This window comes from Sus scrofa, chromosome 1 (assembly GCF_054392235.1).
Source record: "Sus scrofa isolate SSC_HxYL_T2T_F1_AM1 chromosome 1, Sscrofa_HxYL_maternal_Yorkshire_Landrace_v2.0, whole genome shotgun sequence".
Taxonomy (NCBI): Eukaryota; Metazoa; Chordata; class Mammalia; order Artiodactyla; family Suidae; genus Sus; species Sus scrofa.
The window spans coordinates 177426424-177449226 of record NC_139383.1 but is presented as its reverse complement, the minus strand read 5'-3'; the positions used below and the strand labels follow the sequence as shown (position 1 = coordinate 177449226).

Sequence of the window (22803 nt, the reverse complement as noted above, 5' to 3'; positions counted from 1 at the left end):
AAGAATATCAGCTGATTTCTCTACAGAAACACTACAGGCCAGGAGGGAATGGCAAGAGATATTTAAAGTGCTCAAAGGAAAAAATATGCAACCTAGAATACTCTATCCAGCAAGAATATCATTTAAAATAGAAGGGGAAATAAAAATTTTTCCCAACAAACAAAAACTTAAATACAGCAACACAAAACCCAGGTTAAAGGAAATATTGAAAGGGCTTCTCTAAACCAAAAAGAAAGGAAGGAAAGGGAAGAAAAAAGAAAAGAAAAAAAAAAAAAGAAGAAGAGGAAGAACTAGGACTGAGGAAACTGCAATCAGAGAGCAGTCACTCAAATAAGCCAGCATACAGATTTAATCATGAACATGCTTCAAACAAAATAAAATTAAAAAGAAAAAAATAAAAAAGAGTCATCAAAACCATAAAATGTGGGCAAGGGATGTCAGGAGGTAAATAACCCTTTTTGTTTATATGTATGTCTCTCTTCTTAATTTTAATATAGTAATGAAGTGTTTGAACTTACAGGACCATCAGGCTAAAACACACATTTATGGGAAGGGGTTAGCATACTTAAAAAACAGGGCAACCACAAGCCAAAACCAAATATTGCATTTGCAAAAAATGAAAAAAAAAAACACTCAAACAGATAATAAGAGGAGACCATCCAACCAAAAAAAAAAAAAAAAGAAAGGAAGAATGGAGAACCATAGAATCAACTGGAACACGAGGTTCAAATGGCAATAAATAATCATCTATCAATTATCACCTTAAATGTCAATGGACTGAATTCCCCAATCAAAAGACACAGACTGGCTGAGTGGATAAAAAGGCAAAAACCTTCAATATGCTGCCTACAAGAAACTCACCTTAGCACAAAAGATACATATAGATTGAAAGTGAAAGGGTGGGGAAAAATATTTCACGCCAATAGACATGACAGAAAAGCAGGAGTCGCAACGCTCATATCAGACAAAATAGACTTTAAAACAAAAGGCATAAAGAAAGACAAAGAAGGACACTATTTAATGATTAAGGGATCCATCCAAGGAGAGGATGTTACTATTGTCAACATATATGCCCCAAATACAGGAGCACCCAGATACATACAACAAATATTAACAGACATAAAGGGAGATATTGATGAGAATGCAATCATAGTAGGAGACTTTAATACCCCCCTCACATCAATGGACAGATCCTCTAGACAGAAAACCAATAAAGCAACAGAGATCCTAAAGGAAACAATAGAAAAGTTAGACTTAATTGATATCTTCAGGACACTACATCCAAAAAAAGCAGAATACACATTCTTCTCAAATGCTCATGGAACATTCTCAAGAATCGACCACATATTGGGACACAAAGCGAATCTCAATAAATTTAGGAGCGTAGAAATTATCTCAAGTATCTTCTCTGACCACAATGCCATGAAATTAGAAATCAACCGTGGGAAAAGCAAAGAGAAAAAACCTACTCCATGGAGACTAAACAACATGCTACTAAAAAACCAATGGGTCAATGAGGAAATCAAGAAGGAAATTAAAAACTACCTTGAAACAAATGATAATGAAGACACAACCTCTCAAAATCTATGGGATGCTGCGAAAGCAGTGCTCAGAGGGAAATTTATAGCAATCCAGGCCTTTCTCAAAAAAGAAGAAAGATCCCAAATTGACAACTTAACCCTCCACCTAAACGAATTAGAAGAAGAACAAAAAAGTCCTAAAGTCAGCAGAAGGAAGGAAATTATAAAGATCAAAGAAGAAATCAATAAAATAGAGACTCAAAAAACAATAGAGAAAATTAATAAAACCAAGAGCTGGTTCTTTGAAAAGGTGAACAAAATTGACAAACCCCTGGCCAGACTCACTAAAAAGAGGAGAGAAAGAACCCAAATAACCAAAATTATAAATGAAAAAGGAGAAATCACAACGGATACAGCAGAAATACAAAAAACCATAAGAGAATACTATGAACAACTGTATGGCAACAAGTTTGACAATCTGGAAGAAATGGACAATTTTCTAGAATCTTACAGCTTGCCAAAACTGAATCAAGCAGAAACAGACCAACTGAACAGACCGATCACTAGAAATGAAATTGAAGAGGTCATAAAATCACTCCCTACAAATAAAAGTCCAGGACCAGATGGCTTCACAGGTGAATTTTATCAAACATATAAAGAGGAATTGGTGCCCATCCTCCTTAAACTCTTTCAAAAGGTTGAAGAAGGAATACTCCCAAAGACATTCTATGATGCCACCATCACCCTCATTCCAAAACCAGACAGAGATACCACCAAAAAAGAAAACTATCACCCAATATCATTGATGAATATAGATGCAAAAATTCTCAACAAAATCTTAGCCAACCAAATCCAACAACATATCAAAAAAATTATACACCATGACCAGGTTGGGTTCATCCCAGGTTCACAAGGATGGTTCAACATACGCAAATCAATCAGCATCATACACCACATTAACAAAAAAAAGGTCAAAAATCATATGATCATCTCAATAGACGCAGAAAAAGCATTTGACAAAGTTCAACATCCATTCATGATCAAGATCCTCGCCAAAGTGGGTATAGAAGGAACATTCCTGAATTTAATCAAAGCCATTTATGATAAACCCACAGCAAATATAATACTCAATGGGGAAAAACTGAAAGCCTTCTCACGCAAATCTGGAACAAGACAGGGATGCCCACTCTCACCACTGCTCTTCAACATCGTTTTGGAAGTCTTAGCCACAGCAATTAGACAAAAAAAAGAAATCAAAGGCATCCATATAGGAAGAGAAGAGATCAAACTGTCACTGTATGCAGATGATATGATACTATACATAGAAAACCCTAAGGACTCAACCCCAAAACTCCTTGAACTGATTAATAAATTCAGCAAAGTGGCAGGATATAAGATTAACATTCAGAAGTCAGTTGCATTTCTGTATACCAGCAATGAAACATTAGAAAAGGAATACAAAAAAATGATACCTTTTAAAATTGTACCTCACGAAATCAAATACCTTGGAATACACCTGACCAAAGAGGTAAAGGACCTATATGCCGAGAACTATAAAACTTTAATCAAAGAAATCAAAGAAGATGTAAAGAAATGGAAAGATATTCCATGTTCCTGGATTGGAAAAATCAATATTGTGAAAATGGCCATCCTACCCAAAGCAATCTACAGATTCAATGCAATCCCTATCAAATTACCCAGGACATTGTTCACAGAACTAGAACAAACAATCCAAACATTTATATGGAACCACAAAAGACCCAGAATCGCCAAAGCAATCCTGAGAAACAAAAACCAAGCAGGAGGCATCACTCTCCCAGACTTCAAGAAATACTACAAAGCCACAGTCATCAAAACAGTGTGGTACTGGTATCAAAACAGACAGACAGACCAATGGAACAGAATAGAGAATCCGGAAATAAACCCTGACACCTATGGTCAATTAATCTTTGACAAGGGAGGCAAGAACATCAAATGGGAAAAGGAAAGTCTATTCAGCAAGCATTGCTGGGAAACCTGGACAGCTGCATGCAAAGCAATGAAACTAGAACACACTCTCACACCATGCACAAAAATAAACTCCAAATGGCTGAAAGACTTAAATATAAGACAGGACACCATCAAACTCCTAGAAGAAAACATAGGCAAAACACTCTCTGACATCAACATCATGAATATTTTCTCAGGTCAGTCTCCCAAAGCAATAGAAATTAGAGCAATAATAAACCCATGGGACCTCATCAAACTGAAAAGCTTTTGCACAGCAAAGGAAACCCAAAAGAAAACAAAAAGACAACTTACAGAATGGGAGAAAACAGTTTCAAATGATGCAACTGACAAGGGCTTAATCTCTAGAATATATAAGCAACTTATACAACTCAACAGCAAAAAAACCAATCAATCAATGGAAAAATGGGCAAAAGACCTGAATAGACATTTCTCCAAAGAAGACATACAGATGGCCAACAAACACATGAAAAAATGCTCAACATCGCTGATTATTAGAGAAATGCAAATCAAAACTACCATGAGATACCACCTCACACCAGTCAGAATGGCCATCATTAATAAATCCACAAATAACAAGTGCTGGAGGGGCTGTGGAGAAAAGGGAACCCTCCTGCACTGCTGGTGGGAATGTAAACTGGTACAGCCACTATGGAGAACAGTTTGGAGATACCTTAGAAATCTATACATAGAACTTCCATATGACCCCGCAATCCCACTCTTGGGCATCTATCCCAACAAAGCTCTACTTAAAAGAGACACATGCACCCGCATGTTCATTGCAGCCCTATTCACAATAGCCAGGACATGGAAACAATCCAAATGTCCATCGACAGATGATTGGATTCAGAAGAGGTGGTATATATACACAATGGAATACTACTCAGCCATAAAAAAGGATGACATAATGCCATTTGCAGCAACATGGATGGAACTAGAGAATCTCATCCTGAATGAAATGAGCCAGAAAGACAAAGACAAATACCATATGATATTACTTATAACTGGAATCTAATATCCAGCACGAATGAACATCTCCTCAGAAAAGAAAATCATGGACTTGGAGAAGAGACTTGTGGTTGCCTGATGGGAGGGGGAGGGAGTGGGAGGGATCGGGAGCTTGGGCTTATCAGACACAACCTAGAATAGATTTACAAGGAGATCCTGCTGAATAGCATTGAGAACTATGTCTAGATACTCATGTCACAACAGAAGAAAGGGTGGGGGAAAAAACTGTAACTGCAATGTATACATCTAAGGATGACCTGACCCCCTTGCTGTACAGTGGGAAAATAAAAAAAAAAATTAAAAAAAAAAAAAGAATGAAATAATGCCGTTTGCAGGAACATGGATAGACCTAGAGATTATCATACTAAGTCAGAGAAAGACAAATATCACATGAGATCACTTATATGTGGAATCTAAAAAAAAATTATATAAATGAGCTTATTTACAAAACAGAAATAGACTCATAGAAAACAAACTTATGGTTACCAAAGGGGAAAATGTGGGGGGAGGGATAAATTGGGAATTTAGGATTAATAGATACAAATTATTATATTTAAAATAGATAAACAACAAGGCCCTACTGTGTAGCACAGGGAGCTATATTCAATATCTTATAATAACCTCTAATGGAAAATAATTTGAAAAAGAATATATTTATGTGTGTGTGTATATATGTGTATATATATATGAATCGCTTTGCTGTACACCTGAAATTAATCCATTGCAAATCAACTATACTTCAATAAAAATAAATTTAAAAATAAAAAGGGGGAACTGAAAGGGAGAAAATGTGATAAGAGCAATCTGCTGGCACGTAGTGGCTTTTTTAAGAGGTAAATTTTGGAGTTCCCATCGTGGCTCCGTGGTTAACAAATCCAACTAGGAACCATGAGGTTGTGGGTTCAACCCCTGGCCTCACTCAGTGGGTTAAGGACCCGGCGTTGCCGTGAGCAAGGTGTAGATCACAGATGTGGCTCGTATCTGGCATTGCCGTGGCTGTGGTGTAACCTGGTGGCTACAGCTCCGATTCGACCCCTAGCCTGGGAACCTCCATATGTCGTGGGGGTGGCCCTAGAAAAAAGACAATAAATAAATAAATAAATAAGGCATGCAAATAAAAACTTTCATTCCCACCCTTTCCTCTAATCATTCATTCCTATGCAGTATCCTGATACTCTTGCATCACTTCTTAAATAATTTCTAAGACGCCATTTTGCAAATATAACTTTCTCCTCTTTTTACACAAAGGTAGCATGAAGAGCATGATCTCTGAAGCCAGATTGCCCATGGTCAAACCCCAGGTCTTCCATTAATTAGCTCTTATATTTAAGCAAGTTTCATAACCTCTTAGTGCCTCAGCTTCCTCATCTGTATAATGAGGATGATAATGGCATCTGTCTCATACAGTGGTGTGAGGATTATATGAGCGAATTTATGTCTGAAGCACTTATGTCAGGGCCTGGCACACAGTGAGCTGTCTATTGGTGACTTGTGTTCCTGTCACTATAGGGAGGTGTGGTGTCAGGGGGCCAAGTGCATGGGTCCAGGATCAGGACTGCCCAGGGTCAAATCTCACTTCTTTACCTGTGAAATGTAGAAAATAATAGTGCTTACCTTCACAGGGTTGTCATGAGATTGAAATGGACAGTGCCTGGCACTGGGTAAGCACTACTGTATTTCATCAAATCCAAAATGGTATGGATTTTAAGACACATCATTATTTTATTAACTAGGAAAGGAAAAAAAATCCCAATTAAATTAGGACGTGTCTTTGACTGTAACACGTCCTCATTTCAAATATGTTACATAGTGAAAAAATGCAGTCTTAGAATTGAAGAAATATGGGATACAAATGTCAGCTGTTACACTCTTATTTTCACTTAAAAAATATATCTTGGATATCGTTCTGTGTTGGTACAAAGAGAGCATCTCCTTTTTTTTTTAAGTGGCTACATAGTAACCCATTGTGCAGCTGAGCCATAAATTATTTAACCAGTCTCCTATTAGTTTCCAGTCAATTGCTGTTACAAATAATACCGCAATGAATAACCTTGTAGACATGTCATTTTGCAAGCCTGCTAGTCTATCTGTAGGATAAATTCCCAGAATTGGCGTTGCTAGGTCAAGGAGTATATGTATTTGAAATTCTGGCAGGTATTTCAGGCTCCAGTTTAAATGGCAAGACTACTTCAAACTAATTCCAACTAAAGAATCAAGGATCAAGGATGTTTGAAACGGCTTAACCTCATGGAAGAGAGCAGAATGGGAAGCGTCTCACCACACGGGTATGGGAGAAGGGCCATTTCAGACGCTGCTGGTGGCCACGTAAATGGGTCAGACTTTCTGAATGGCATTTTTGGCCTCTTAAATTCTCACCCTAGAAAGCTATCTTACAGAAATTTCAGTACAAGTGGCAAAGACATATGTAATAATAGTAGCAAGAACGTGTGATGTGAAGACACAGGGCCAAGTTCTTTACGATGTCAATGTATCTAAACCTCACAGCACTATAAAAAAGGCTAACTCTCTTCATGTTTACAGATACAGTGGAGACTTGAGACAGAGGGAACTCTGCACCCGGGGAAGCCTGCTCCTAGTCTGTGCTCTTAGCATTACACAAATATGCTATTTTGAAATAGTTGAAAGAAAGACAGACAAACAGACAGATAAAAGGAGCCTGAATATCCCCAAATAAGTTAGTTGATATTATGAATCCACACTGTAGAAAACAATGCAACCAAGATAAAGAATGAAGCAAATCTCCACATGGTAACCTCGACACTCATCCATCATATATTGAATTGTTTAAAAAAAAAAATTAAAGGGAGGCTGCAGGGCAGTTAGCTCAGGCTGAGTACATTCCAATACATGTCAGTAGTCATGTATCAATTTGACAGATAGATAGGTCATCAAAGATCTAGAAGGATTATTAAACTATTATGGATATTTACTCCAAATCCCCCGGATGGTGAGGGAAAGACTTCACTTTGTACACTTGCAAATTATTGGAATCTCTTTATGGACCCTATTGTTGTTAAGAGGTCATTTAATTCCAAACTCCTAACATTTGACTTCATCTTTGAATGAGTGTCATCAGAAACACCAAGAAATGATTGGGTATAAAATGGCACTACAGACCCTGATCCTGTGAGTCAAAAAAAAAAAAAAAGAACACAGATTCAGAGAACTATAGCATTAACCTGTCCTATTGTATGACTTGGAAAATATTCAGCGTGATTATTTACTAAAGTCACTTATCAATTACTAATAGTCTTTAAATGATTAAAAGATAACTCCATTTCCTTTAGCACTTTTAGTATTGTTTCCTCCCTTTCTAAGTTCCTTTGACTCCCTAGAATCTTCCATGAGCTGATACCAGTTAAAGTTAAGATCTTCTACTCCAGGATGCGCAAGGAAGGGGTGAGGGGTGGTCTATGAATGATGCTAATGGGAAACCCTTTTTTGAAAGGCTGATGGAGTGGGTCTGGGCGCACAGAGGATAGTCATTGAAGCTTTCAGGAGAGTGAGGCACAGCTGCCTAAAGAGGGAGACAGCCCAGCCCATGAAGGAACCCTGCCCTCCCCACCACCTCACTGACCAGGGGCCACAACGAGATCATAGCCGCTCAGGAAGGGAGACTTGCTCTCAAGAGAGGAAGAGAGAATCACTGGCAAATGATGGCTTGATTTTTGGAGAAAGTCATTTGAAAGCACAAAAAGGGAATTTTTAAGGAATGCATTCTCTACCAGGAAAGTCAAGCAGAGGACTCAAGTTTCATTAAAGACCTGGGCTGCTGGGCTTCTCAGCAGGAAGCAGAGGTTAGTCCACCCCACTCTCTGAGGACCAAGCTGTTTCACTCACTTCAGACTCCGGATAAAGTTCCTAAAGGATCCTCATTTCTCACATCTCTTCTTTACGTCACCCTTTTTATGCATCTTGAAGTGGTCATCCCACCTTCCTCCTTCAGCTTAGCTGCCTTCCTTCCTTCTGCTGAGAGTTTTCTAGAATATAGGACCTTTGGAAAATGTAGGAGAAAACTGTTCTGCCTCCTTGTTTATCTAAAACTGTGATGCTTACTGTATCCTGGGAACCCTATTTCACTGTTCCGTCTCAATTTCCCATTGTTATTCTGCCCTGGTATCTTGGGGGTGACTGGAAGGGGTTCCTGAATTTGTAAACTCCCTTTGTGTCCAGGAGGCAGTGGAATCTACAGTTTTGGGTGGTTGGAGCCCCAAAGCTAGGAGTCACATTTGAGGATTTACAACACAAAGAGCCAGAGTTTGCCATCTTCTTTGAGATCTTTCCCATCACTGCTCATCCTCACGGGTGGATATTTGCCTTTGGTGCTGTGGGGTTTGTACTTTCTTTTTTTTCTTTCCCCCACCCCCCACTTTTCTGAACATCGTCTTGGTTTTCTTCTGCTTCCCAGCAGTATTCAAGTCATCTATTCTTTTTTTTTGGCTGGGGGCAGGGGGGCTGCACCCGTGGCATATGGAGGTTCCCAGGTTAGGGATCAAATCCGAGCTGTAGCCACCAGCCTACCCCACAGCCACAGGGGATCCGAGCTGCGTCTGCAACCGACACCACAGCTCATGGTAACACTGGATCCTTAACTCACTGAGCGAGGCCAGGGATCAAACGTGCATCCTCAAGGATGCCAGGGGGTTTCGTTACCACTGAGCCCCAATGAGAACTCCCCAAAAATCATCTATTCATTTGGGCAACTCTTCCTTTATAATGAAAGGAGGTAAACATGGAGCCTGGAAGAAGCCTGCTTCCTGGTCCTGTATCATTTCAAGAAAATGCTTATTGATGGGGTGCTGATGCCCAGGCCCCGCCTCCTCCCTGGGCTGCAGTACATCCCTCCCTTTCTTTCTTCTGCTTTCTCCACTGTGCTGGCTTCTCCTGCCAAGCCTGGCATCCTATCCTGAGCCATTTGTTCAGGAAGCTCCTTGTATAATCCCAGGGAGTATGTGCTTTCAACTGGAACTAAAGTGCCACTTCCTGGTTATGTTTTTAGGTGAAATATGTAACTTCCTGGATTGCATCACTTGCAGCATTTCACTGGACCAACAACTTCCCTATTCAATTTTGTCCTTGTCACCTACAGTTTACTTGGACATTACAGCCTGACTTCAATCCCTGGTTCAAAATTTGTTGAGAGTGTTAACTGCTCTTATCACAAACAAAGGGACATTAGGAAACTTTGGGAGGTGATGGGTATGTTTGCAGTAAAGGTATCACAAGTGTGTGCATGTGTCCTTACTCAAAATTGTACATTAAATGCATCCTTCTATGTATATTAACTGTGCCACAGTGGACCTTTTTTAAACTAAGTTAATTCCAATCTTTTGTAATGTTCTGCAAGCAAACCTGCCCAAACTTTACCCTGGAAGGACAAATACAAGTGACTTTATTTTTTTTTTTTCCTTTTTATGGGCATGTGGAAGTTCCTGGGCTAGTGGTCAAATAAGAGCTGCAGCTCTCAGCCTAGGCCATAGCTACAGCAACACCAGATCCGAGGCGCATCTGCAACCTACACTGCAGCTTGTGGCAATGCCGGATCCTTAACCCATGAGTAAGGCCAGGAATGGAACCCACATCCTCATACTGTGTCAGGTTCTTAACCCATTGAGCCACAATGGGAACTCCTTAAAAATTTTTTTTCAGTATATTATTCTTTTGTGTGTATGCGTTTGCTTGCATTCACATGCTCCGTGGGCAAAACTGAAGCCTAATTATCTCTGGTAGGCAAAGGCTGCACCTCTTAGGCTCCTGTGAAGGATTTGGGGAGAGCTGATAGATGTTGGCCATATCAAACAAGCATTTGTGGTGACCTGCGTCTGCTTCCTTCACTTTTCAGTCTTGCTATTTGCTAGAAACGTTCTCTCAACCTTGATTTCTGTATAAGTTAGTTGTGCGTAATAAATAATCCCCATATTTTACCAGTGCTTTTGAGCACCTAAAATTTTTCACTTTGTACTTGTTGAAAGTATTCCTTTAGACTGAATATTTTTGTCATCCATCTCTCTTGTACCCACAAAAAAGAATTGGTTATGGAATCCCTAAAATTTGTCCATATTTAGAGCCTAGTCCATCTGAATCCCCATCATGGTTCAGTATTATCGATGTCTCCATCTTTCTGCAGGAGTTACCTGCTGTGCCCTGAGAGGCTGAAGAGGCAAACTTTCTCATAAGGACACCTCCCTAGTCAATATTGTGTGGAATTTTCTTTCGAACCACTGATACTACTTCTGCAACTGCAGCCAATAAAGCTACCTCAGGAATTCTGTCTGGCCACTGTCACCATGACACATGCCCCAACATCAGAGATGTTAAATGGGGAAAATGAGGGTCTTCGAATTGCAGAACATAGTACAGAATGTATTTTTCCTCATGTGGTTGATGATCCATAACATGCCTATTGTTTCTTCATCATCCTTTGTGATGAAGATCATTTATTAACATCTCTATACTGAAGGTTCGGAAACGCAATCTCAGAAAGTTAAAGTAACCTGCACAAGCAATTGGGTGAAAGAGTTTGCACCCAGCTGTGTCAGACAAAGTCATCCCCTCCCCAGGCCTCTGCCCATTCCACTCTGCTACATCTGTCTGACTCTTGAAAGCCTCTAGGTTCGCCCTTGGCGGTTAATAGATCTTTGGGTGCTGTTTCTCCAGGCTACACCAGCCTGGGGCAGGGTGGGGTGGGGGGGCAGAGAGTATAATTATGTCATAAATAGCACAAATAAAAGAAGGTTCCTCTGACTCAAGCTTTACCCACAGAACTGCAGGAATCCCAGAGGCTCTCAAATCCCTCTCAACCAGCTTAGAGAATATCCAGGTGGGTCTCATTTATGCTTCCCAATTCGTCCACCCGGCCCTTCTGTCTGTAGGTTTCCTTTCTCCTGTTTGTCCTTCTGCGGGTCAAAGGTCACTGCCCAGAATTTACAGGGAGGACCTCCCATCTGCTCTAAAAACCCTCCTGGGTGGTGAGGCTTTTTGTTGTTATTCCCTGCTCACAGAACTGAGTCCCTGTACCAAGTTTAGTTTGTGGGTTGGGTGTCTCTCCTTGAGAGAGGCTCTCTGACCTGACCTTTTTGGAAAATGATTCTCCCTTCAGTTTTCTTGTCTCTGGCCTACCCACACCCCCAGCTTTCCAGACATGCTCAGATGCACAGCAATTCACAGCTGAGGCAGCTTAAGGGTAAACTCTGGGTTGAAGGCCCCGAAGACACTAGCCCCGTCTCCCTGTATTAGTTTTCTGTTGCTATGGTAACAAACCACCACCAGTGTAGTGGCTTAAAACACCACACACTTATCTCACATTTCTGTAGGTCAGAAGTCCAGGCAGACTTGGTTGAGTTCTCTGTTTATGGTTTTCCTAAGGCTGAAATCAAAGTATCAGTGGGACTGGTCTCTTGTCTGGAGGCTCTGGAGAAGAATCCACTTGCAGGCTTCTGCAGGTTGTGGGTAGAATTCAGTTCCTTGCGGCTGTCAGACTGAGGTCCCTGTTTGCTTGCTGTCTGCTGGGGGCTGGTCTTCGCTTCCACATGCTGCTCTATTCCCTCTCATGCTTCCCATGATGCCCTCCACTCCTCCAGCAATCGCCAGTTGCCCTCTCATGCCTTGAGGTCTCTCCAACTTCCTCCTCTTCCTCATCTCTGATTCCAGCAAGAGAAAGTGTTCTACCTCTAAGGGCTCCGGCGATTAGACCAGCCCCACCCAGGTAATGCAGGAGATCTCCCTCTCATCATTGTAAGATCCTAAACCATGATTATATCTGTAAAGTTGCTTGCTGAGTAACCTATATTCATAGGTTTCAGGGATAAGTGCATGGTTGTCTTTATGGGGCCAGGATTTCACCTACCACATTCCCTGCAGAATGGGGGTACTGCACAACCCTGACACTGTGGGCACCTAATAAATTCTGTTGCTGGAGGGACTTGGGGGATCCTTTTGTCTAACAGAAGACTAAAGAAAGGAGTTAAAATTCCCAAGCATTTAATTTTTTGGGCTTTTTTTTTTTTTAGGGCCACACACATGGCCGAAAACTCATGGTTCCTAGTCAGATTCATTTGCACTGTGCCATGACGGGACTTCCCCAAAAATTTAATTAAAAAAATTTTTTTTTGGCTATACCCATGGCATACTCAATTTCCTGAGCCAGGGATGGAATCTGAGCCTCAGCTGCAACACCACCAGATACTTAACCCACTATCCCGGGACCAGGGATAGAACCCACGCCTCTGTAGGAACCCAAGCCACTGCAGATCCTTAACCCACTGTGTCTCAGCAGGAAATCCTAATATATATATATATATGTATGTATGTGTGTGTGTGTGTGTATATATATATATATATATATTTGCTCTTTATGGCTGCACCCGTGGCATATGGAGGTTCCCAGGCTAGGGGTCCAAATGGAGCTGTAGCTGCCAAGCCTATGCCACAGCCATGGCCACGCCAGATCTGAGCCACATCTGAGACTTACACCACAGCTCACGGCAACACCAGATCCTTACCCCACTGAGCGAGGCCAGGGACCGAACCTGCAACCTCATGGTCCCTGGTCGGATTCCTTTCTGCTGAGCCATGACAGGAACTCCGAAAAAATTCTTTAAGAAGTTCTCTGGTAGCGTAGTAGTTAAGGATCCAGCATTGTCACTGCAGCAGCTCAGGTCGCTGCTGTGGCACAGAGTCTATCCCTGGTCCAGGAACTTCAGCATGCCATGGGCATGATCAAAAAAAAAAACAAAAAAAAACAAAAAAAATTCTTTACTCAAAAACCGATAGAGGAAGAGATACTGCCTCCTTGTGGGAGGTAAATGCCTTCAAGTTCATGTCTCTGGCAGGTGGTACTCCTAAAGCTTGGTGTGAGGAAGGCTCTGGGTACTGTCTGCATTCTGAGTTAAAATTCCCAAGCATTCCCGTGCGCTTTTTGGAGTACCCGCACCCTTCTGCAGAAAAGCCTTGTGGAGATTTCTCCTTGTCCACGTGTCTCACTTTCCAACACTGATGACCCAAGCCAGGGTTATCTTAATTTCCAATACTGGGGTTGCTTCTCCCCTTGTTTTGTAAGTCCTAGCCTAGCTCTTTCCTGACCACCTCAATCTACATGGATTTTTTTTCCCCCTCTGAGTTCCTACTACATCCATTCATTCATTCTGATCTCAATACACTTAAGTATCTATGGCACACTGGGCACTGTGCCAGATTCTGGATATGATGGTGAACTTGACGGACCATCCAATCCCTCCATCAGTGAGCTTCTGGAGCTGCTTTCACTCTTGAAAAGGACAATTATGTAGGTAACAACTGTGAAGTGTGATGAGCCTTAGGTTAGGAAAGTCAATGATACTATGGGGTTAGTCAGGTATCGGTTCTAACCTCATCTAGTGACTGGAAGAAACTCTTGTAGGTGACATCAAAGTCAAGACCTGAAAGATAAGATTAAATGAGCCAAAACAGGAGAGTGGACAGTAGTGATGCAAGCAGAAGGCGCATGACATATGAAGGGGAGGAGGCAAGAGAGTGGCTAGAAAAATTGTCCATGAAATCAGGGAACACAAAGTGAAACCAAGCAGGACACTGTGGGTCCCTCCCAGCACAAACCCTTTTCGGGTCCCCTGATTCTAGTTTGCAGGAAATAGACTTCATTCAGCTTTCTAGACCTTCCCAGAGTTCTAAAGAGCAGATTCAAACAGTCATTAATCAGGGAAGGGAGAGAATGTAAAACAAAGGAGGAGCCATCAAGAAAAAATACTGCAGCAGGGAGCAAGGCCCCCCCTCCCCCAGAAGGAGTATACATAACAGGGCTCTGAGCTCTTCTGTAGGAATGTAGGAACGAAGGCCCCCACCCCAGTGGAAGATGAGAACTTCTGGCTGCCCACAAGATTCCTGCAACATTGCCTGCAACAAAGTCACACACACTGCAGCCCTGACCCCAAATTTTGCCTATAAAATCTTCTCCCTGGGAGTTCCCCTGTGGTGCAGTGGGTTAAGAATCCAACTGCAGCGTCTCTGGTTGCAGTGGAGGCTGGGGTTCAATCCCTGCCTAGGAACTTCCCAAATGCCACCAAGTGTGGGCAAAAAAAAAAAAAAAAAAAAAAAAAGAAAGAAAGAAAAGAAATCTCCCTGGAAAACAGCAGGGATTTGGGGATTTTGAGCACAAGCCACCCGCTTTCTTTGCTTGGCCCTGCAATAAAACTTTCTCTGCTCCAAACTTTGATGTTTTGGTTCGTTTGGCCTCGCTGTGCGTCAGACATTGGAACCTGTGCTTGGTAACAAAAGCAAAACAAAAAATATCCACCTGAGATGTTTTCCGACACCAACCAGTTCTCCAACACCAGTTGGGTGTTCAAAAATTCAATTGCTAAACCTACCATCGCACAGTTAGCGCAGATCCCAGAGCTCAGACCCGCAAGACGATAATTTGCTAGATCAGCTCACCAAACTCAGGAAGGCACTTTACTTACATTTGCCTGTTGATAATAAAGCCAGATAAGGAAGTACACAGGAAGAGGTCAGGAAGTATCCCGAGCAGAAGAACTTCTGTCGCCGTGAAACCGGGAGCACCACCCTCCCAGCACACGGACAGGTTCCCCGACTCCAAAGCTCTCAGGAGCTTGCAGTTCAAGGGTCGTTATAGACCTCAGCCTCCAGCTTGTCCTTCCCCAACTCCCAGCTGGAAGTTCTCACCCTTTAATCACTAGGTCCTCCTAGTAACCAGCCCCATCTGGAGGCTATTGACGGTCCCACCCAAAGTCACTTCATTAGCTTAAACTCAGGGTAGAAAGGGATTCCTTCTGAATAATCAATCAAAGGCACTCCTATCATTTAGGAAATCCTAGGGGGTTTAGGATCTGTGCCAGGAAAAAGCACAGAGATCCAATATTTATTTAATTCTATAGCAGTCTATAAGGAGCAGAATTTCAGGTAGCAAATGACAACAGATAAGGCCTGAGAGATATGAAGACCAGATCAAGAAAGATTTGTGGATGAGGTTAAAGAATTTCTTCTTGAGATTAGGGCAGCTGGTGCCAGTCAGGGTTTAAGTAGGGGAGTGATAGGGTGAGTTTTTCAGGTTATAAAAATGCTCTGTTGGGATAACTGATTATAGAAGAGACAAACCTGGAGTCCGAGAGACGTGTACGAAGATATGGTAATCCTGATGGGGACCATGAAGGTGGAAAGAAGTGGGTGGGGTCATGAGAAGGTTGAGCTGGCCTGACTTTCATTTTGGATGAATTGTGACTGCTATCATTCTCCCAGAAATTAACTGTGCTCTTCTTACCACATTTATTTTTACATTTATTCCTACTTCTTTAATATTGTCATTTGATTTTTCATGCATTGATAGCTATGACTCCAACATACCTTAAGATCTGAGATGATCTCTCAGCCCTCATCCACTGTAATTTTTTGATTCTTTGTGTCTCAGTTTCCTTTTTCTTTTTATTTTTTCTTTTTTTCTTTTTTGGCTGTCCCGTGGCCTCTGGAGTTCCCAGGCCAGGGATCAAATCCGAGCCTTAGTTGCAACCTAAGCCGCAGCTACTGCAATGCCGAATCCTTGACCCACTGTGCTGGGCCAGGGCTTGAACCTGTGTCTCAGTGCTCCCAATACTCCGCTGATCCTGGTTGCGCCACAGCGGGAACTCCTGTTTCCTTATTCTTAATGTGGATGTGATAACACAGGCATTTCCTGCTTCATAAGGTTATTTTGAACGCCTGGTATCCAATGAGATATGATGGCGAAGATGCTTTAAATAGCATTCTGCTGCTATAGATTCTTATCATAAAGGAATTACCTATCTGCATTAGATTAGTACTGCCCAGAGCCCATATTGGTCAGGATGCAGTCAGAAAAGAGAAGAAAAAAAGCTGGTGTACTCTATCTTGTGTGGTTGATTCTTAAATTATGACTGAAGTTCAATCAATAATAGCCACATAATATTGATCTCAGCCAGAGAGAAGCCTGGAAAAATGTTTAGCACGATCATAGGCAAGACTTGGCTAGTCGATGTTTTAATAAATCTGCTGGCGTGATCCTAACACTTCAACTGCACATGTGATTGGTTTGAACCCCATTTTATAAGGTAGAGAAGATCCAGGCCTTCTTCAAGATTTCTGTGAATTCCCTGGATATATATTTTTCAATGTCACCTGACTCTAAATTTCTTTCTTTGCTGTCTGGTAGACACACCTTTATCCCAGAATTTCCCCAAAGTTAAACAGAGACTCCCCCTTTTTTTTTCCCACTGTGCCCACAGCATATGGAAGCTCCCTGGCCAGGGACTGAACCCGTGCCACAGCATCGACCCAAATTGCTGCAGTGACAACGCTGGACCCTCAACTCACTGATCCACCAGGGAACTCCTCAGCCCCTACTTTTTGATGCCCACTAATCCTGCTCCCACAAGGCAGCTTGGTGTAATAGACATTTATTGGAGATGTGGGGAGTAGGTTACATTGGAAAGGGAGTGATGTTGCAGAATTGCAGTCCAGAGATCTCCATATTCTTAAAAAGCTTCCTAAATTTTTCACAGACTAGGGCTTTAGTCTCTGACCAGATTAGTTACTTTTCCTTTTTCCTCTCTTTTGTTCTTCCCTCACCCTCAAATTCTCTTTTTTTTTCTATTTTTTAATGACTGCACCTGTGACATTTGGAAGTTTCCAGGCTAGGGGTTGAATCTAAGCTGCAGCTGCCAGCCGACTCCATAGCCACAGCAACGCTGGATATGAGCTGCGTCTGCCACCGACACCGCAGCTTGCGGCAATGCCAGACCCTTAATCCACTGATCGAGGCCAGGAATTGAACCCGCATCCTTGTTGGGGACGAGGCTCGGATCGTCAGTGTTGAAAAATGAGACACAGGAACACGGGGAGATCTCGACAAGGCTCTTCTGTAGAAGGGTGCGGGTACTCCAAAGAGCACGTGCACTGAACAAAGAACCCTCTCCTATTTATCCCTAACACGGGTGATTTACCTGTCCCCTTCCCATTGGTCGGGTCAAGGCGCACAGTCTTCCCAGTTGGCTAATTTGAAACACATTGCTACTGGGAGAAGCAGGAAAGAGAAGGGGGGTCGCAGGAAAGCATTTCAGCCAAACCTGAGCAAAATGGAGTAACCAAGATTTCCTTTGATAGAAAAGACATTATGTTACTTTCCACACCCTCACGGACACTGTGTTGTGTTCTTAACTGGCTGAGCCACAGTGGGAACTCATCTCCAAATTCTTGTTCAATTCTTAGGCAGAACTATTTAGCTATCTTTGTTTTCCCCTCCCCGCCCATGTCCTTAGGGCCTCACCTTCTATCCCCAAGGGGCCTATCCAAGGTATTTTCCTGAACGAAGGCATTTCCTTCCCTAAATGGAACTATGGTGCCATCTGATAAAACAATAACTTCTCTAAATGGCTACAACAAGGTTGCCAGATCTTGTTCGTTCTATAGAGGATCTGACACGAGTTGGGTCTTCTGGCAAATGGGAAAAGTAACCTGTCTGCATCCCTGGTGATTTAGGTTTGCACCCTTATGTCATTTGATGAAGCTTACAAGTTTGGGAGAAAGGCTGGGTAGTGTTTGTTTTTTCTTTTTCTTTTTTTAGGGCCACACACATGGCTAGGGGTCGACTCAGAACTGTAACTGCCGGCCCACACCACAGCCACAGCAACTTGGGATCCGAACATCTGAGACCTACACTGCAGCTCACGGCAACACTGGATCCTTAACCCACGGAGCGGGGCCAGAGATCAAACCCCAATCCTCATTACTGCAATCGGGTTCATTACCGCAGAGCCACATCGGGAACTCCAGGGCTGGGTAGTTCTGATTAGCCCCTTTTACGATGGGCAAAACCAGGGTTTAGAAATAGTCAGTGCCTGGGTGAATGAGCTTCTGAGCTAGATCTTGAACCCAGATCTCAGCTCATTTAATTCTCTTTCCCCTGAGAGTTTTCATGAAAATGATAAATGTCCCTTGTTTGTTCATTTGGTGCACCGTTTTGAGAATGAACTTGACGTCCCTGTAGAAGGTCAAAAGAGACAGGGGTTATTCGACAGATAGGTTTTATATAAGTGCTGGAGGAAAAGATAGGCTGTCAGCAGATGCTTGTCTGTGCTGAGACTGAAATGTTATCCCCCCCAAGATAACTATCTTGAGGCTGTTAGGAAAGGCTAGGGCCAAGGAGGAATCTAGCCAGATTGCTACGTACTCACCCCCTCCTGCCTGCCCTGGACGCCTCTCCCTCTCCTCTCCCATCCTTGCTTCCCACTGCCCAGAACCCGCCATGGAGCCATCCCTGACAGCCACACACAGATTGCATCTTTCTCTCCTGGGAATCCCATTGGCAATTACTCTCTGCTTTGCACTATTAGTACGTTCTAGATCAGTGGCTTCCAAACTTGGTTGATGGTGACCCACAGTGAAAAACATATTTTACTTTGCATTTCAGTACACACAGCTCCATCCTGCCCCAGGCACGCACAGAGAAAAACACGCATGTGCACTGCTGAACAAAGTTGCACACACAGATTGTTACTCTTATTTTGTACAATGCACACTAATTCTTTTCTACTAAAAAATGCTGGTTGTAACCCATTAAATTGATTTCATGACCCACGAAGTATAATTATTCTTTGATCTCTCTACAACGCAGTGTGGCATTTTATTATATACTAAACCCTCCCTCCCTCTCCCGTCTCTCTCCCTTCTCTTCTGATTCTTTAATTCAGCTCCCTTCCTATCTCAACTGGGTACTCCCAGAAGCACCTTACCAGCCTAGTGGCCTAAGTCGCTCTCTTTTTCATCCTCCCCATTGATTTTCCTCAAATGCAAATTTCATCTGATCATGCTGATGTTTAGAAAGTTCCTGAGCTTCTCTATTGCTTACACCTGCATTCCAAATAAACAGCCTAAGCAGAAGGCCCTTTGCAGACTGTCCACTCACCAGCCTTCTCCTTGGCTGCAGCAATGCAAGGCACCTTGGGCTCCCCACCTCACTCACCTGCATCAGCTGTTTTCTTCCTCTGTGACTTTGCACATGCTGTTCCCTGACTGGAATGCTACTCCCCTCTGATGGAAAATTACTTTCACCAGAAGAACTCAGATTACTAGAAAGAAGGAAATCCTGCCATTTGTGACAACATAGACGGCCCTGGAGTGCATTATGCTAGGGGAGATTAGCCAGACAAAGGCAAATATTCTATGATATCACTTGTATGCAGAATCTAAAAAAGCCAAACTCAGACACAGAGAGTAGAATGGTGGTGGTTACCAGAGGATGTGGGGGTGGGGACCAGGGGTTTGAGGAGATGTTGGTTAAAAGGTACTGACCTGTAACCAGAAGATGGAGATCTCATGCACTGCACAGGGATGGGTGAGGAGGCGGTCGGTGGGTGGGACCAGACCTAGAGGGATCAGGGCAGGCCAAGCTGGTGTCAAGAGGATCAAGGTCCGGTGAAAACCTGTTGTCACCTTTGCTTGTGCAGGAATCCATGTGAGCCCCATGCATCTCAGTGGCAGAGAGCTGGGGGGTCTCCTATCAGGACCCCCTCTTGTCAAGTGTTCAAGAGAAGTAACACCTGGCCATACCCAAGTTGTTCATGCCATCCAACTACTGACATGGGCAGTCTCCTCCTTTGGTCCAGAGGGGCTGCAGTGATGGGGGAGGAAGGGCCCCCAGTTCCCATACCTGGTGAATCAGACAGATTAGGCCTAAGGCTTCATCCCAAGGGAAACAGTGGTGAATCCTAAGTGTTTACATGTGTCTTTATTTATTCTTTTTTTTTTTTTTTTTTTTTTTTGGTCTCTTTGCTTTTTTTTTTTTTAGGGCTGCACCTGGGGCATATGTAGATTCCCAGGCTAGGGGTTCAATCGGAGCTGTAGCTGCTGGCCTCTGCCAGAGCCACAGCAATGCTGGATCCGAGCCGCATCTTTGACCCACACCACAGCTCACGGCAATGCTGGATCCTTAACCCACTGAGCGAGGCCAGAGATCGAACCCGAGTCCTCATGGATGCTTGCTAACTGCTGAGCCACAACGGGAACTCCTACATGTGTCTTAAACCTAAAAAAAAAAAAAACCAAAAACTTCCTCTCTTATCAAAAAAAAGAACTGAGTTAATCCGTTATCCTATCACCCTGAGAAAAATCACTGTTCATCATCTTGATCCTTTTAGACATTCTTCTCTGTATTGCACATGAATCTTAATTATAAATTAGAGTAGAGTCCCTTGGAGAACAAGAACCATATCTTGTTCCTCTCTTTAGTCCCACTACCTAGGGTAATGCTTGCTGCAGAAAAGGCACTTGATAAATATTTGATAAAAGTTTTTTTGTTTTTTTTTTTGTCTTTTTGCCATTTCTTGGGCCGCTCCTGCGGCATATGGGAGGTTCCCAGGCTAGGGGTCTAATCGGAGCTGTAGCCACCAGCCTACGCCAGAGTCACAGCAACGTGGGATCCGAGCCGCGTCTGCAACCTACACCACAGCTCACGGCAACGCCGGATCGTTGACCCACTGAGCAAGGCCAGGGATCGAACCTGCAACCTCATGGTTCCCAGTCAGATTCGTTAACCACTGCACCACGACGGGAACTCCCTGATAAAAGTTTTTGAATGAAAACTGTTTATTTGCCTCCCAGCAGACAAAGAGAAAGGGGCAAATATGCTGTTTTCATGATCATTCATTACAAAAGACTTCACTGAAAGGTGGTCAAATATGTGAATTTCAGGCCTCCTGAGGCAGGTAGGGGACAAGTGAGGGTGGGAGACCCCAGAGCAGGTGGGAGACTCTCACAGGACGGTGCTGAGCAGCCGCCAGGGGTGGACGATTCGTTCAGTGATAAAAGAACCCAGTGGAGTTCTCTAAGATTGGCCATTCCTCAGTCAGCTAGTCTGAAGGACACTTGCTAAGCAGGGTGCAGCTAGCACTGTCCTAGGTCCTCTCTTGGGGAAGGTGCTGGTTTAAGAAAGGTATAAACAAGGTGCCTAGTCTGTGGAGCGCCCCTTCTGTCGGCAGGGAGTGACATCTCCCATCCCAGCTCTGGTTCCATCCTGGAAGGTCTCCTGACGGTCCCCTCCCTTTCCCTCTTCTCCCCATCCCCATCTTTCCCTCCTCCTCCCCTAACTCCTTGACCAAAGACGAACCTCCTGAAATCTGCCTTAACCCCAGCCCCAGCCACCCCTTCCCCATCTCTCCACCCCCACTAGCCCACCAGCCCCCCTTGGTTCCCTGCTTCAGAGCCGCCCTCTAACCACTTCCCCTTGCAGCGGCCAGTGGGAGGTGTTCGTTCCTGCCTCCAGTGGAATCTAGCTTCCCTGGGGCAAGGATTTCAGGGCTTCCATGGTCTGGGCGCGACCCCTCTTCCTCTGTGGGCAGGCTGTCTCCATGCCTGGGACGCAGCTCCTGTTTCTCTCATCAGTAATTTCCTGGAGATGGTGCGGGGCTGGAACAGGCGGGCCCCAGACCTGGGCTGGGCTGTGACCACCACCAGGCTGCAGAGGCCTGGCCCAGATCCCTGCTCCTCCTTCCTCACCTCTTCTTCCCTCCCCTTCATGTACCAGCTCTACCTTCTGCCACCTTCTCAGCCCCAGGCCTCTGGGAACTGCAGACTCTCCAGGCCCCTCCCTACCATGGTCCCTTGGGAGTGGGGCCGGGGAGCTGCTCAAGGTCACAGAGGAGGTTAGGGGCTGAGCTGGGACAGGAACCCAGCTCCAGCCTCTTCCCAGCTCTTCAGGACAGGCAGCCTCCAAGGAAGGTGAGCTCCTCCTGCCCTTCCTCTGAGACAGCTGACCTGGGGCTGGGCAGTGGCACGGGGGTGGGGCGCAGGCCCTGCTGCCCCCCCTCCCCCACCTCCGAGCCTCCATTTCTTCTATATTTGGGGCATTTCAAACCCTGGCTAGTCTCTGTGCCTGCTTTGCCGTGAGGCCCTCCTGCCTACGGTTGGGTGGGTCCTTAATTATGGGGTGGGGCCAGAGGTGGCAGAAGGGACCCAGCTCAGGAAAAAAAAAAAAAGGGCCTCTATAGATAGGAAGGCCATCATCTGCCACCTGCTGGCTGGATTCAAGCTCCTAGCAAATGCTTCCTGGTCTTTGAATCCTGTCTTCATTTTTTGACCTTGAGATCTAATATCTTGGTCTTCAGTGTCCCTCCCCTCCCATTTGGGCCCACCCTTTTTCACTGTGTCCTTGTTTCCTTCAATTTGTCAACACTGTTCATATCAGCATCCCCATCCCAGAGGGATCTGTAGGCAGAGGGCTCTGGCAGGG

At 43.8% G+C, this 22803-nt stretch overlaps 1 long non-coding RNA gene across 1 annotated transcript in view; it reads right to left on the bottom strand.

Annotated features, from left to right (window-relative positions):
• Positions 1 to 15154, bottom strand: part of LOC146406880 (uncharacterized) — a 45211-nt gene extending 30057 nt beyond the window's left edge. Inside the window, exon 1 of the long non-coding RNA XR_014817582.1 lies at positions 15011 to 15154. This is a non-coding gene — a long non-coding RNA (uncharacterized LOC146406880). The remainder of the gene's footprint in view (positions 1 to 15010) is intronic.
• Positions 15155 to 22803: the final 7649 nt, after the last annotated feature.